Below are 16,514 nucleotides of genomic sequence, written 5' to 3'. Positions count from 1 at the left end.
GAATAAGGGTTGTCACTGATTTACAACTGCCACCAAGCTGGGAAGAGGTAGGCATGGGCACATAGAAAACAAATGTTTTCCCTAATATTTTGAAAATGCCTTTTTCTTCATTCAGTGTTCAGTGAATTGCTATCAAACTTTGTTTCCAGAGTTCTCACAAAGTTGGCTCTGTCAGTTTCTGCTTGTTTTTTTGTGTTTCTGTGGGGGTGAGGGCATGGTACATGGAGCTACTTAGGCAACCCTCTTGCTGACATCACTCTTTGAGCACTGTCTCACTTTCTAATACTACAAGATGCTCCAAACTCACCTTGTATATTTTATGCCTGTGGGATGAATTATTATGTTACCCAAAGAACTTGGTCTCTGTCCCCATTTCCTGGGAGTAACCTCTAAATCCTTAGGATTTTCTGAGTGACTAGAGTGTCTTTGTTATTCAAGGGCTCTGGACCACCTGATGGTTTATGTTAATGATGTGACTCACAATGGGAACTGGCCACACCAGAAAGGACCACTGCGTATCAATCTTACCTTCAGTATCTGGAGATTGATTTCAATTACATGGTTATGACTGAGTCAATTCCAACTCATAGTGACCCTATAGGAAAGAGTAGAACTGCCCCATAGGGTTTCCGAGGAGTGGCTGGTAGATTCAAACCGCCGACCTTTTGGTTAGCAGCCAAGCTCTTAACTACTGCATCACCAGGGCACCACGTAGTAGGAACATCAAATGTGCAAACAGTTGGTAAGAAGTGCAGGTGTGTTGGGGACCCCAAGCTTGCAACTGGTGTCTTTAAGAGGGTAGTGAGAACCCCCAAATTTGAAGCCACAGAAGTGCAAGTGTCCTGGTGGCCCTGAAACAGCTGCTGCTCTAAGCATTAGCAGCAATCCCAGAATTTGTAGCCATTTGGTCAGAAGTGCAGTTGGGCTGGGAACCACAAACTTGTGGCTGCTGTCTGAAGTCTTTGGCAGTCTGTAGACTGTGCCATTTAGTCTGTGAAGTTTGGTGCTAACTCTAGGTAGTTAGGGTCAGAAGACCTGCGTTGCGGTTGGTGTCGGAATTGAATTGATTTTAGACTACTCAAGTTCTAAAATCAGTAATTTCTTCAAGGAGCCTTAGTTCTTTTTTATTGGAGAATGCTATTAGAAACCAAGATTTGGGCACTGGAATGGTTTCTTCTTCTTTTTTTGGGGGGGGGGTGTGAAATATTCCTTTGAATAAATATACCACAGTTTATATATTCTACATTCTTCTGTTGATAGACATTTGGGTTATTTGTTTCCAGACTGATTTGGGCTTTTATGAATAAAGCTACTAGGAATTATCTTGTAAACATTTTTCTCTTGGGTATATACTTACAAGTAGAATTGCTGGGTCATAGCGTAAGCTTTGTTAGAAACTGTTAAACAATTTTCCAAAGTAATTGTATTAATTTACAGTCCTATCAGCAATGAGTGCAGCTGCTAACCCAAAGGTCAGTGGTTTGAATCCACCAGCTGCTCCTCGGAAACCCTATGGGGGCAGTTCTACTCTGTCCTATAGGGTCACTATGAGTTGGAATTGACTCGGTGGGAACAGGTTTGGTTTTGGTTGTATCAGTAATATGTGAGTTTTAGTTGTTCTACATTCTAACACTTGGTATTAATTTTTTTCTAATATTAGCCATTTTGGTGGGTAATACTGTATTCATTAATAATGAATAATTAATAATGAATACACCAAAAACCAAACTCACTGCTGTCAAGTCGATTCCGAATCATGGCGACCCTACAGGACAGAGTAGAATGGTCCTATATGGTTTGAAGGCTGTAAATTTTTATACAAGCAGACTGCTACATCTTTCTCCCTCTGAGCAGCTGGTGGGTTTGAACTGCTGACCTTTCTGTTAGCAGGTGAGTGCTTTAACCACTGTGCCACCAGGGCTCCTTCTGTTAACAAAAGGTACATGTAATGACCCATCAGATTGAGATCAACATAAGATATAACCAAGTGACCCCACTCTATTTCAGGTAAAAGTGAGGACATTTGAAGTATGATTTTTTTTTTACTTTGAGTTTTATCAGACTTTAAAAAAAACACTAAAACTAGCTCACAAATACCGGTCATTATTTTGAGTGAACTCCTAGTGACCTGAAGAACCCACGTTGGGAAACAAGGATAGCATTGTTCAGTAGAACTTTCTGTGATGGTGTAAATGCTCTACATGTCTGTGCTGTTCAATATGGCAGCCAATTAACTCTTTGTGGCTGTTCTGCATTCGAAATTTGGCAAATGTGAATAGCTGAATTGTTAATTTTATTTCATTTTATTTCAATTTTAATTTACATAGCCACCTGTCGTTAGTGGATATTGTTTTGGACAGCATAGCTCTAAAATTATAATTTCTAGATTTTAGACTAATAAAACAGAAAAAAAGTTGAGAGGACTAATAGGAGGTTGTTAAATTTTCCTAAGCATGATTTAAAAAAAAAATACTCCAGCACAGAAATTGAAAGCAAGCATTTGAAAGATTTACAATTCGATAGACTAATTTTAAGTCTGTTAAAGCTAAAAAAAAAAAAAAAAACTTAAAAATACTTCATTTGCCAGGGAGTAGTGACACCCCAATAGCAATGAGCACACTTAGAGCCCTAGATCTTAGTTTTTTACATACCATTTTCCACAAAGGAGCCCTAGTGCCACAGTGGTGGAGAGCTCGGCCAGTAACCAAAAGGCCAGTGGTTCGAACCCACCAGCAGCTCATTGGAAACCCTATGAGGCAGGTCTACTCTGTCCTGTAGGGTCACTACAAGTCAGAATCAGCTCGACAAAAATTTTGTTTTTCTTTTCTTTTCCTCCACTAAAAGGGACCAGGACTCCTCAGAGAAATTGCTGATTCCAGGAGATGGGCAGGGGAAGTATGAGATAAGCCTGGAATATGTTCTTATGCCAAAAAGTGACGAAATGCTCACAAAAGGAGGGGGATATGTCAAAAGGACACAGAAGCCAGCTTCAAGAGTCTGTCGCTAGCAGAATGTGGGACAATTTGAACATCAAATTGTAATGACAGTAACAGATGATGATCCATAAGATAGAAGACCCTTGTTCCATAGTGTATAAATTAACCAGAAGAAAATACTTTTCCTTACAATTAAATGCCAGCTAATAAACGATAGAATTAGAAAATCACAATTTGACATCTAGGGTGATGATAATAACTCAACCAAGAAATATCAACAAATGCTAAAAACTAGTGGGTGATTTTTAATGAGAAATTGAACATTTATATAATTTCACAGTACTTTCCCCCAAAACACTTAATTATGAAGGAAAAAGGTGTAACTTCACAATGGAGAAACCTGGCAGGCATCATCTCAATCAAGTGATCAAAGTTAACATCACCAGGAATGGAACAAAGTCATATAATGTGACTCCTGCTGAGATACACTGAGAACTCAGCATCACTTACTGCTTCTGTCAAAGATGCATAGTCTGAATCTAATCATGAGGAAACACCAGAACTAAATTGAGCGACATTCTGTAATCTTCAAAAGTGGTGGGTTCGTGGAAGTTAAGGAAAGACTAAGGCACTATTTCACATGGAAAAAGACTAAAAACCGTGTGTGATTTTGAACTGGATCCTCTTGCAATAAAAGGACATTATTAGGATAGCATTACTGGAGATTAGATGGCAGTAAGGCATCAGTGTTAATTTCCTGATTTAGATGAGTATATTGGGGATATGCAAGAGAATGTCCTAGTCTGCAGAAAATTCACACTAAAGCATTTGGGGATGATCTTCTCTTGACCTTTTTTTTTCCAGCTGTCTTCAGAGACTCCTTCATCTTATCCTGAATGTTTCCTCATGCCAGCTATTAAACATGAGACCTCTTTGTTTTTATTCCTGAACTGTCTATTGATGCTTTGCCAAATGAGAATGTTACTCCATGAGGGCAAGTGCCTTATCTATCTTGTTCTTCCTGTATCTCCAGAGGAATACGTGTGGATCCAGTGAAGAAAGGAATGCTTGCTGTTTACATGTTGGTGCTTCCCATGGTTTGTGCCCTTGGCTCCTTTATTTCTCACACTCCATCCTACCATGAGATGCTTCATCCTCCCCCATGACCATCTATAGACAACAATGATTTCTCTGATGACATCTTCATGGCTTCTCCTGACTCACGTGGTAACAGGGGCTGAAAAACCCAATATTGGCAGGTCAGACGGTAGGCTGCTGGCTCACAGGGCTGCGGGAACTGGCCTATCTCAAAATCTGCTGGCTTACGTCCCTAGAGCTGGAGGTCAGAGGACGACGAGTTGGTTGCAGTATCCAAAGAGGGCAAGCTTTCCCAGAACATTTATACATATTGGATGTAGGCCACAACCCCAAGGAAATTCCCCTTTCAACTGATTGGCTGCTCACATCAGATCACAAAATGGAGGGTGATTATATAATATCTACCGAGCCACTGAAAATCAAGGCCTAGCCAAGTTGACACATAACCTTAATCATCACAGTCCACCCCTTGTCCACTTGGCATCTGTACATATCTCCTTAAACCATACACAATCTCTAAAGACAATCATAAAGTCGTACTTGCACTTAACGTGATAAAACTAACCTGCATACAACCAAAAATGTACTAGTCCTGTTAACATCTTATATTTTATGGTAAGTAATGGAATAAGGGAGTGAAGAAAATAAAGATAATTGCAATATATATACATATATATATACACATATAACAAAACAAGGAAGGAATAATAAAAATAATTACACTCCTCATTTCTGCAGCTGGTCATGTGGTCAGAGCTGGTATTTAGAGCTATCTTTTTCTACTACCCATTCCATATTCCCTTTATCCTTGGAAAGCAGGTCAGCTGGTCATGGTTCTTTACCTGGTGGGGTGACTCGAACCTTCATTCTTGAAGGGTCTGGGCCATTAGTAGTCATGTCAGAATTGGGTTGCTGTAGTTTTTCATTGACTTTAATCACAGGGCATGGTAGTACTAAGAGATGCCCTAAGGGAGCTCCAGTATTCCAGACATACTCTTCTTTACCTCCATTATGTGACAGCAATCCAATTTCCCCTTGGTAACCAGGATCAATCACACCAGCTAATATGATAATTCCCTTGCTTGCCTGTTGATCAAAGCAAGAGGAGCCCAAATTGGCCGGGTGGCATTCTTAACTTCCAGTTAAATATAATCAGTGTTGTGTCTCCAGGTGGAAGCATTCCTCCCTTTGGAACTAAGACCTCTAGACTCAAACAGCATAGGGTTGTGGGGACAGAAAGCAAAAATTTTGAGAGTGGGTCACTAGGAGTAATAGCGAGTGGTACCACTCCCATTTCCATCCCTTGATTCCTGAACCCATGAATCCTGATTATGGGAGAAACAGCACCATATAATGGACACTGGTTGGTTCAGAGTATATACAGCTTCCTGGAGAACACTGCCCCAGCCCTGCAAGGTGCTGCCATCTAGTTGGCACCATAATTTTGTCTTTGAAAGACCATTCCATTGTTATATCAAGCCAGCTGCTTGAGGGTGGTGGGGAACATGGTAAGACCAGTGAATTCCATGAGCATGGGCCCACTGCCACACTTCATTTGCTGGGAAGTGAGTTCCTTGATCGAGGTGATGCTGTGTGGGATACCATGATGGTGCATAAGGCATTCAGTAAATCCACAGATGGTAGTTTTGGCAGAAGAATTACATGCAGTGAAGGCAAATTCATATCCAGAGTAAGTGTCTTAAGAACACTGTCCTTTCCATGGTGGAAGTGGTCCAATATAATCAACCTACCACCAGGTTGCTGGCTGATCACCAGTAGGAATGGTGGAATATCAGGGAATCAGTGCTGGCCTCTGATGCTGGCAGATTGGGCACTCAGCAGTGGCTGTAGCAAGGTCAGTCTTAGTGAGTGGAAGTCTGTGTTGCTGAGCCCATGCATAACTAACCCTGCCACCATGGCCACTTTGTTCATGAGCCCATTGTGCAACAACAGGAGTGGCTGGGGAAAGAGGATGACTGGTATCCACAGAACACATCGCCCTATTCACTTGATTGTTAAAATCTTCCTCTACTGAGGCTGCCCTTTGGTGACCATTCACATGAGACACAAATATCTTCACTTCTTTGGCCCATTTAGAGAGCTCATTCCACATGCCTCTTCCCCATTACTCCTTGTCATCAATATTCCAATCATGTTCCTTCCCAGTCCCTGACCATACAGCCAAACCATTGGTTACAGCCCATGAATTAGTATACGTTCGCACATCTGGCCAACTCTTCTTCCAAGCAAAGTGAATAGCCAGGTGCACTGCTCAAAGTTCTGCCTATTAGGAGCACTCCCCTGCACCACTGCCCTTCAGGGAGGTCCCAGAGAGGGGCTGTGGTGCTGCTGTTGTCAACTTTCGAGGGATGCCTGCATATCACACAGAAGGATCTGTAAATGAGGCATGAGTTTTCTTTTCCTCAGTCAACTCATCATAAGGAACCCCCCATGAGGCCAGACTGTGAGAAGGCAAGTAATGTGACAGGAGTGGACACGATGGGCATTTGGGCCACTTTCTCATGCAACTTGTGCCTTTAGGTCCTGCTCAAACCCAATCTCGTATATACCACTTTCATTTATAATGGAGTGCTGCTGTGCAAGTCCAACTTTTTGACTCTGTGGGTCAGCCAACACCCAGTTCATGATGGGCACCTCAGGCAACATAGTGACTTGATGGCCCATGGTTAAACATTCAATCTCTGCTAAGCCCTGGTAACAAGTCAAAAGCTGTTTCTCAAAAGGAGAGTAGTTACCTACAGAGGATGGCAGAGCTTTGGTCCAAAATCCTAAGGGTCTGTGCTGTGATTCACCAATAGAGGCCTGCCAAAGACTCCAAACACCATCTCTATCTGCCACTGACACTTCAAGAACCATTGGAACCACCGGATATGGCCCAAGTAGTAGAGTGGCTTACACAGCAGCCTAAACCTATTGCAGAGCCTTTTCTTGCTCTGGGCCCCACTCAAAACCAGCAATTTTTCGAGTGACTTGATACATAGGCCAGAGTAGCAAATGAGGGATGTTACCTCCAAAATCCAAAGAGGCCCACCAGGCATTGTACCTCCTTTTTAGTTGTAGGATGGGCCAGATATAACAAATTATCCTTCACTTTAGAAGGAATATCTTGACATGCCCCACACCACTAGACTCCTAGAAATTTCATTGAGATGGAAGGCCTGTGACTTTTTGCTTGGTTAATTTCCAACCTCTATTTTTTTTTTTTTTTAGTATGCAAATGTCTTTGAAGTAGTCTATGGTCAATGATACTTTTTACTAGGTCCAATCAACATAATATCATGAAAGTAATGGACCAGTGTGATGTCTTTTGAAAGGGAAAGATGATCAATCAAGGTCCCTGTGGACTAAATTATGACACAGGGGTGGAGGGCTGATACACCTTTGAGATAGGACAGCAAAGGTGTATTGCTGGCCTCGCCAGTTTAAGGCAAACTGTTTCTGGTGTTCCTTCTAAACCAAAATTGAGAAAAAGGCATTGCCCAGATCAATAGGTGCATATCAGGTAACAGAAGATGTATTAATTTGTTCAAGTAATGAAATAACATCCAGAACAGCAGCTGCAATTGGAATCAACACCTGGTTAAGTTAATGATAATTCCCTGTCATTCACCAAGATCCATCTGTTTTTTGCACAGGCCGAATAGGCAAGTTGAATGGGGATTTTAGGGGAATCACCACCCCTGCATTTATCAAGTCCTTTTTTTTGGTGGTGGCACTAATTTCTGCAATCCCTCCAGGAATGCAGTATTGTTTTGGTTTACTATTTTCCTAGGTAGAAGCAATCCTAATGGCTTCTACTTGGCTCTTCCTACCATAATAGCCCTTACTCCACATGTCATGGATCCAACGTGAGGCTTCTGCCAATTGCTGAGTATGTCTGTTCCAAGTATGCATTCTGGAACTAGGGAAATCACTACAGGATGAGTTTAGGGACTCACTGAACCCCCTGTAAGACAGACCTGAGGTAAGACTTCATTAATAACCTGACCTCCATATGCCCCTAGAGACCTGGTAGCACAGTGGTTAAGAGTTTGGCTGCTAATCAAAAGGATGGCAGTTCAAATCTGCCAGGTGCTCCTTAGAAATCTTACGGAGCAGTTCTACTCTGTCCTATAGGGTTGCTATGAATCGGAATCAACTGAACAGCAACAGGGTTTGATTTTTTTTTTTTTTTTTTCAGTTTACTCTGACTGGTGGGCCACAGTGACATTTTGGGTCTCCTGAAAGAAATGTCAGTTCAGGGTCAGTGCCCAGTAGTCCCCGAAAAGTCTGATTATTTCCTTTTCCCCAATGAACAGTCACTCTCACAAAAGGTTGTAGATCCTTTTGGGGAAAGCTGGAAGAAAATATTAACAGTATCAATTTTTGGCAGTGTAGTAGGGTACTTCCCCAAGGGGATTCAGCCCCCCCTTCATTCAAGGTGTTGTGGGTCCATAAACTGGCTCAAGTCTGGGAATTGATTGAGAGGCCATGACTCTCTATTCTGGTGATTTGAGTTAGGCTGTTGTTCACTTGACCTAGCGTTCTTCTGCTTGTATAGATCAAGTAAATACTTAGATTTCCCATGTACTTCACTCCTAGGAACAACATGACTAAGTAGCCATGCCATAAGTCCATACAAATCAGACTATTCGAATTACTGCTTTGACTCCATTGTCCATTATGGTAACCATGCCCACCTTGTCTTGGTCGATTTAATGCTGCCACTTGGCACCTACTAACTTGGGGTCAAGTCAGCCCCATTGTAGTAGATGTCTTAATTCTGTTAGGGCAGTTCCCACTGTCAAATCTGACTTCTATGAAATAGCAATCACAGTCATCTTCAAGGATTCTGGGGCTTCCTTCACAAATTTATTCTGCACCATTGTGGTAAAAGGTGTATCCTCTGGGCACCCTACGTATGGGTCTGTAGCCCCAACCTAATAAATCCACTCTAACAATTTCCCTAAGCCTTTGGATACCTTCTTCCACAGTATACAAAGGCAGGTTATGCATTTCAACTTGATTTAGTGTAAGCCATCGCTTAATCCAGCTTCAGGTGAACCAACCAAATAAACTATTAGGTTTTTTTTCCTAACTGCTTGATCTGAAACACTGTATGAAGAATCTGTGCTTAACGGGCCCAAATCAATAAATTCAGCCTGACTGAACTTTTATGTTCCTTGCACCATTATCCCACACACTTTTTCTTAGTTATCTGGTGCTGTTACAACTGAAATACCAGAAGTGGATGGCTTTAACAAAGAGGAATTTATTCTCACACAGTCTAGGAGGTTACAAGTCCAAATTCAAGGTGCTAGCTCCAAGGGGAAGGTTCTTGTCATCAATCTTCCCCAGTTGAGGAGCTTCTTAGTGCAGGGACTCCGGGTCCAAAGGATGGGCTATTCTCCTGGCTCTTGTTTCTTGGTGGTATGAGGTCCCCACGTCTCTCTGCTTGCTTCTCTCTTTTTTATCTTGAAAGAGATTCACTTAAGACACAACCTAATCTTCTAGATTGAGTCCTGCCTCATTAACATAACTGCCTCTAATCCTGTCTTATTAACATCATAGAGGTAGGATTTGCAACACATAGGAAAAATCACGTCAGATGGCAAATGGCGGACAATCACACAATACTGGGAAACATGGCCTAGCCAAGTTGACACGTTTTTGGTGAACACAGTTCAATCCATGACACCCTTAATAGACATTCCCACACATTATTTCCCAGATTTCTGTTTGTATATATTATAAAAATCAAGTGGTTCTTTTGGAGTGTAGCTTACCTCCTCTAGAGTCACACTTTGTTCTTCACCTCTTGGGGTGTGCTAAGACTTAAGTCTAACTACAGGTCTAGAAGTAAAAATAGATGGTGGCGATGGGTCCTGAGGACATTTAGCAATGTCTTGTAAGGCACCTTCCTCAGGCAATGCCCAGAGAATACCCAGGCAATATCTCAGACATAGACCTTTTAGGCACAGCCGGGTTAATCTCATCAGATGGTGATGGAAGGGATAATGGTTTGGGTGGCTTGGCAGACAAAGATGGAGTAATCTCTTCAAATGGGAGTAAGAGGGCTGGTTCTGTTGGCAAAAGTGATTCAGTGGAATTTAGAGGCTCAATGTTCCCAGCTTCCTGATTATCTGCCCATATGTTCCCACTCAAGTTTCAAGATCCCATTTCTTCTCAATCAATGCCCTCACTTTAATTTCAGACACCATTCAAGGTTGGGAATTCAGCTGGCACTGTAATTCAGCCTCTCTTACAACAGACTCTGAGTTTGGTTTTCAGCAGTATCAGCTCTGTTACCACAAAAAATAAGGCTTTCTTTCAGGGCACAGGTAGCAACTTTCAGATCTTTTACGTGGCACTTAAGCTTTGTCTAGTGAAAGCAGGACCAACCAACCAGCCTCCTTACATTTCTCATTCTGACAAAATTGTAGAAAAGTACCAAATATGCAATCATCCAGACCCTTGTTTATCACAAATATCTGATCCATTAGTGGTGATATTTTGTGTATTTCTATTGACATCGCACACCATGGACCAGCGGTGCCCTCTTTACTGTTGGAGGCAGAGTCATTGAGCCTTTAACACTAGCCAAACTTGAGAACCAGTTCAGAAAACTCTTCCTTACAATTTTCTTGGTAGCAAATGTCTTAGGCTGGGCTCTCCAGAGGAGCAAAACCAGTTAAATATCTGTATCTACATATCTGTATATATCTGTTGTTAAAAAAAAAAAAAAAAGGTGCTGTCAAATCAGTCCCAAGTCATAGCAACCCTATGTACAACAAAATGAAACACTGCCCGGTCCTGCGCCATCCTCACAATTGTTGCTATGTTCTAGCCTATTGTTGCAGCCACAATATCAATCTACCTTGTCAAGGGTCTTCCTCTTTTTTGCTGACCCTCTACCTTACTAAGCATGATATCCTTCTCCAGGGAGTAGCAGTCTCTCCCAGTAACACATCCAAAGTATGTGAGATGAAGTCTTACCACCCTTGCTTCCAAGGAGAACTCTGACTGTACTTCTTCTAAGACATATTGTCTGTTCCTCTAGCCATGCATACACATATGTGGAGTGCCAGAAGAGCAAACAAATCTGCATATATATGTACACACACACACACACACACACACACACAGAGCAGGAAAGGGAGATTTCAAAGAAATGGCTCATGCAGCTGTAGAGACTGGCAAGTCCCAGATTCATGGGTCCCATGCAAGGCTGGAGGCTTCTCCTGACTCATGTGGTTGCAGGGTCTGACAAACCAAAATCAGCAGGTCAGACAGTAGGCTGCTGGTTCACTGTGCTGCAGGAGCTAGTGAATCCCCAAATCTGCAGGTCGTACAGCAGGCTGCTGGCTCACATCCCAAAAAACAGAGATGAGAAGATAGCAAGCAGGATGCAGGATCCAGGAGAGGATGAGGTATGCCATAACATCTATATATACTGGATGAAGGCTACACCCCCAAGGAAACTCCCCTTTCAACTGATTGGCTGCTTACATCAGATACAAAATGGAGAATAATTACATAATATCTGCCAAGCCACTGATAATCATGGTCCAGTCAACACATAACTTTAACCATCACAGCCACTGTCTGCAGTCAGGCCTCAAGGTTCTTGGTAGGTATTACTACAACCTCCTAACTGGTCTCCTGCTTCCAGACTGGCCTTAACTCACCCCCACAGCCAGCCAGCTGACTTCTCCTCACCTCCCATTGGCTGGAACGACATCACATGCTCATCTCTAAAACTAGTCAATGCCAAGGAGACTGGATGTATGTGATCAGCTCCTTAGGCTAATGGAGATTTGACCTTTGTGTGGGGGAAGCCAACAGACTTTTTACACATCACCTTCCATTACCAAGGAAGAGAAGGGCATTGAGGAGCAGCAGCTATGCCCCAATGGCTTTTCCTCGTCCCTGAATACTTCAAAATTCTCTGGAGTTTTTGTAAAAAATTACAACCCTCCTTGGCCTCACCTTTAGAGGTTCTGATTCAGTTAATTTGGGCAGAGCTGTTTTTGACAAGGGCAGTATAATAGACACAGATATGCATGGTCAAGGTCCCCCCATCGAGGAAGGGCTCACTGCCAGCCTTGGGAAGTGTGGTCAGCAGAGGCCTCAAGCTGTCAGCTCCTTCAAGTTGGCCTTGGCTCCAAAAGCTGCCCTGTCTAAGAATGTGCTCTTTCCAGGTGCCCACATATGAGGGGGTCTAGAGTAAAAGACCTTACCATTTGGCCAACGTGGGATACTCTGATAGGCAATATTTCACTCCAGAGCAGTAGTTTGCTGGTTAACTGACATTCAGGGAAAAAAGTGAACAAAAAAAAAGTATTTGTAATGTTTGATTATTCCCATGATATAGGTAGTCCCGTTACGATTTCAAGTTCCCAATGGTTTAAAAACCAGCCAGCAAAATTCCTGAAGGTGAAGTATTTGGTATCCTTGAACTTGAGCGGGGCTGGCTGCAGGCCACCACATAGTGCCAGAGCTTCACGCTGGGCTGGCGGGGGTTTGGTCAAGCCTGTATTCCTGTTTTCTTCCACTGCCACATCTTGCTGCTTCCTGCTTCTGGAGAACTCAACTGGTGACAAACCCCAAGGGATTTTGGTCAATACCTGCTTGGATACAGATGATTTAAGTGTTATGATAGAGTTTTATAATCTAATTCCAATTTAGCTCCCTCTTTTCACCACCAAATGCACAAGCATGCACACACACGTGCGCACGCACACACACACACACACACACCATCATGCTCAGCTGTGTTGAATTCTGCAACGTCCCCCGTCCTGGCCATGCTCATCCATGATTCCATGCCTTTGTGTCTCTGGAAGACTCCTCTCCACTTTCTACGCCTGGTAAACACCTGCTCACCCTTCAAGATCCAGCCCACTTGTCCCCTACTCCATGCTGTCTTCCTATGTCCTCTAGACACAGATTGCGCCCTCGCAGGCTCCCAGGTGCATTCTGTTAAGGTACTGTTAGCCCATCACAGGAGAATTGGTAATCTGGTCTGCCCCTCTGGAAAGTGAGCTCCTGCTCCTCTGGAGTGAAGGTCAGGAGGCTGGGCTCTGGAATCAGACCTGGGCTTTTCCAATTACTGCGTAAGCTATATGACCTTGGCAAGTCATTTAACCACTTTGAGCCTTAGCTTCCTCACCTACAAAATTAGAACAGTAGTATCCAGCTTGTAACTTGCTTGTGAGGCTTAAGAGATGGCAACGCATACAAAGTGCTTAGCATAGGGTTTAAACTAAATGCTCGATAAATCTGTTGGTGTCATCGTCATTGTCATCATTACGGTGTCTGAACCTCCCAGGCCGGGCACAGAGGACAAGTTTATTGCATGAATGACATTTGGGCCAAACACTTATCTGAGGTTAAACAGCATGAATATGTAGGAACACCAAGTGATCCACCATGCAGGCAGCTAAGTGCACCTGGGAGGGCTACCACTTCAAAGGAAGATGGCTTTGCTTCTCAGTTCACCATGAGGATGGACGGCCTCAGTCCAACAATGAGGAGCAACTATGGTAAAGCCTGTGTTTTTGGACTCAGTTTCTGTGAGACCCTTGCTCTGCAAGGTGCTCGGCACAATCAGGCATGGGCAGAGCGGGTGCAGGACTCCAGGAGGAAGGAGGGCCTCACATGGACAGGCAGAGCTGTAAAGCAGATGGGGAGGAAGGGAGGCTGGGGCTGAGTGGCCACACCTAGGTCAAGCCCAAGCATGAGCCAGTGTATGCCTGAGGATCTTGCCAACCTTTACCTGTAGGGAAAGGTCAGAGGACCCTGGGATCCTTGGCTTACAGAGTGTGGTTGGCTGAAAGGAATGCCACTTTCCTTTGTTTTCAGTCTCCCTGGCTCAGTGGTTCAGCTATTCTTGATGGGATGAAGCCACTATATGTGTCCCTGGTATTCCCCAAGTTTCCACCACTACTTGTACTGTGTTCTCCCGTTCTCTACCAAAGCTACCTCAGTTCTCCTAGGCCTTCCTTATCTTTCAATCAGAAAGTGTCTGGGATCCAGGGAATGGTGCATGGTGAGGACAGACTGGATTTCAGCATCAAGCCTGTGTCTCCATCTGACTCACAGTAGGACCTTGGCTGAGCTATTCAACATCTCTTCATTTGTTCACTCCTTCCACGAACACTGGCGCACATGCTGTGGGTGAGGAAAGATCAAGGCCTTGCCAAGACCCCTGCCCTCATGGACCTGATGTTCTAGTGGGGGATACAGACAGTGAAAAGGTAAATAAGTACAACATACAGTATATTATGGAGAAAAATAAAGCAGAGAAGGGAAATAGGGTACAGGGGACTTTTGAATAAAAAGCTGAGTAGAGGTGAGGAAGTAAGCACTGTCAGGTAGAGGGAACAGCAAAGGTCCTTGCTGGAGGTGCAGCAGGGAGACTAGGAGGCTGGAGGCGAGTGAGAGAGGGAGAGCGTGGCAGAGAGGAGGTCAGAGAGGGCGAGAGTGGTAGAAAGGTCAGAGAGGGGTCAGGTCAGCAGGGCTTTGGAGGTTGCTGCAGAGTTGACTGATTCTAGGAGGGTTTTGAGCAGAGTAGGGACGTGACCAACTTGGGTGAAGAGAATAGACTCGGTAGAGGGTGGGAGGGGGTGAGGGCAGGGACACGAGGTGTCTGTACAGTCCAGTTGGGAGGTAATGGGGCTCAGACCAGGGAGGCAGCAGTGGGGAGAGGGGAGAAAGATCTGATTTCAGTTCAGTTTGTTCTGAAACTTGGGCACACAGCCTTTACTGACAGATTGAGTGGTGCGGGGAGTACAAAGTCAAGGGTGACCACAAGGATTCTGCCCTGGGCCTCAGTGTTCTCACTTTTGCAATGGATGGAGTAATCCCCACTTCTCAGAGTGCAGGAAGGATTAAACGAGACAATGTGTGTTGAGGACCTGGCAATGCTGGGCACGCAGCTGTCCGCTCCCTGGGTGAGTGCAAAGCCACCCTATTCCTCTTGTCCCTGTGAGACCCTCTATGATGGGAGCCGTAGACCGGCCAACTTCTGGCCATCCTGTGGATCTCTGCTCAGGTGTCACTCCCTCAGGGAAGCCCTTTCTGATCCCCTCTCATGACAATGTCACATGTCATGGCTTCCAGACTACTCCAACACAGCTCAAGCCTTGACACCAGAGCAGCTGTCCTTCTTGCTGGAAGTACCAAATGGTTGACAGGTCCCTATGTCCCCAATACCCAGAAAAGTCCCTGCCTGTAGCCTGAATGTGTGTGAGGCCTACCCTGTCCCCTTCCAGCCACCACCCTGTCTTTAAGTTCAAAGCTCTGTGGTCTTTCCCTGCACCAGATCCCCACGGTCCTTTCCCTTGCCCCCTCAGGTCAATAGCATATGAAGACTGGGGGTGAGAGTAGCAGGCATTGAAGTCAGGCTACTGGACTTTACCACTGACGTATGACCTTGAGCAAATCACTGATTCTGGGAGCATCAGTCCTTCCTCCTACACTGGGGAAACTCACTCAAACAAGGCTCATTCTCTCTGCCCTTCTTCGCCCTAAGATCCCTTCTACTTAGGCCAACAATGGTCCCAGCTTGCCTAGGCCTGAGGGGTTTCCCAGGATGTGAGACTTTCAGTGCTAAAACCAGGACAGTCCTGGCAAACCAGCATGGTTGGTCATCCTACTACTACCACAGTTGACCTCCTGAAAAAGTATTTTTAATTTCACAAATATGACACATTCATTTCATAAAAATAAAACATTAAATGACTAAAAGAAGTCAGGGCTCCTTGAAGAAATGGCTGATTCTAAGGAAGGACAAGACGATCCTGGAATAACTTGTGCCAGAAAGTAAGAGAGTGCTTGAAAATGACGACATGTTGAAAGGACACAGGAGCCAGCTTGGAGGGGCTCTCATCAGCCAAAGAATCCATGAATCCATACTGGTAATGAATTATTGAGAAGGGAAATATCTTCCTTATAGTGCAAAGCCATCTAATGGAGAAGGAATGACGGAAAGAAGAAAGCAACTAGTATGGTAATAATTAGTTCAGACAAGACATATTATCAATTAATGGTAAAACTAATGGGTAAAAGTTTGAGTAGTAGCAGGATACTGGCACAAATCTCAAAGGCACAAGTCTCATATGATACTAATTCCATAACAGTAACTGGACAGTGGAGAAACCTGGCAGACACCACCTTAGCTGATCTAAGTTAACATCACCAGTAATTGGACAATTTAAGCATTGTGTACCTCCAAATATGATGTATGAAGAACTCAGCATCGCTTCTGTGACTCTACTGCCAAAAATGTGTAACCTTAATCTAACCGCAAGAAAACCTCAGACAAACCCAAATGGAGGGAGTGTGTAAATAACTGGACTTTACCTGACAGTTAAAATGAATGAAGTGGAAAGAGCCCCAAGACATTGTTGAGTGAGAATAATAGTGTTGGATTTTTAGATTTCTAATAAAAACATAGGAACGATGTTCTACCATATT

This window comes from Elephas maximus, chromosome 9 (assembly GCF_024166365.1).
Source record: "Elephas maximus indicus isolate mEleMax1 chromosome 9, mEleMax1 primary haplotype, whole genome shotgun sequence".
NCBI lineage: Eukaryota > Metazoa > Chordata > Mammalia > Proboscidea > Elephantidae > Elephas > Elephas maximus.
The sequence above is the reverse complement of the archived record's forward strand: the minus strand, read 5'-3'. Positions refer to the sequence as shown.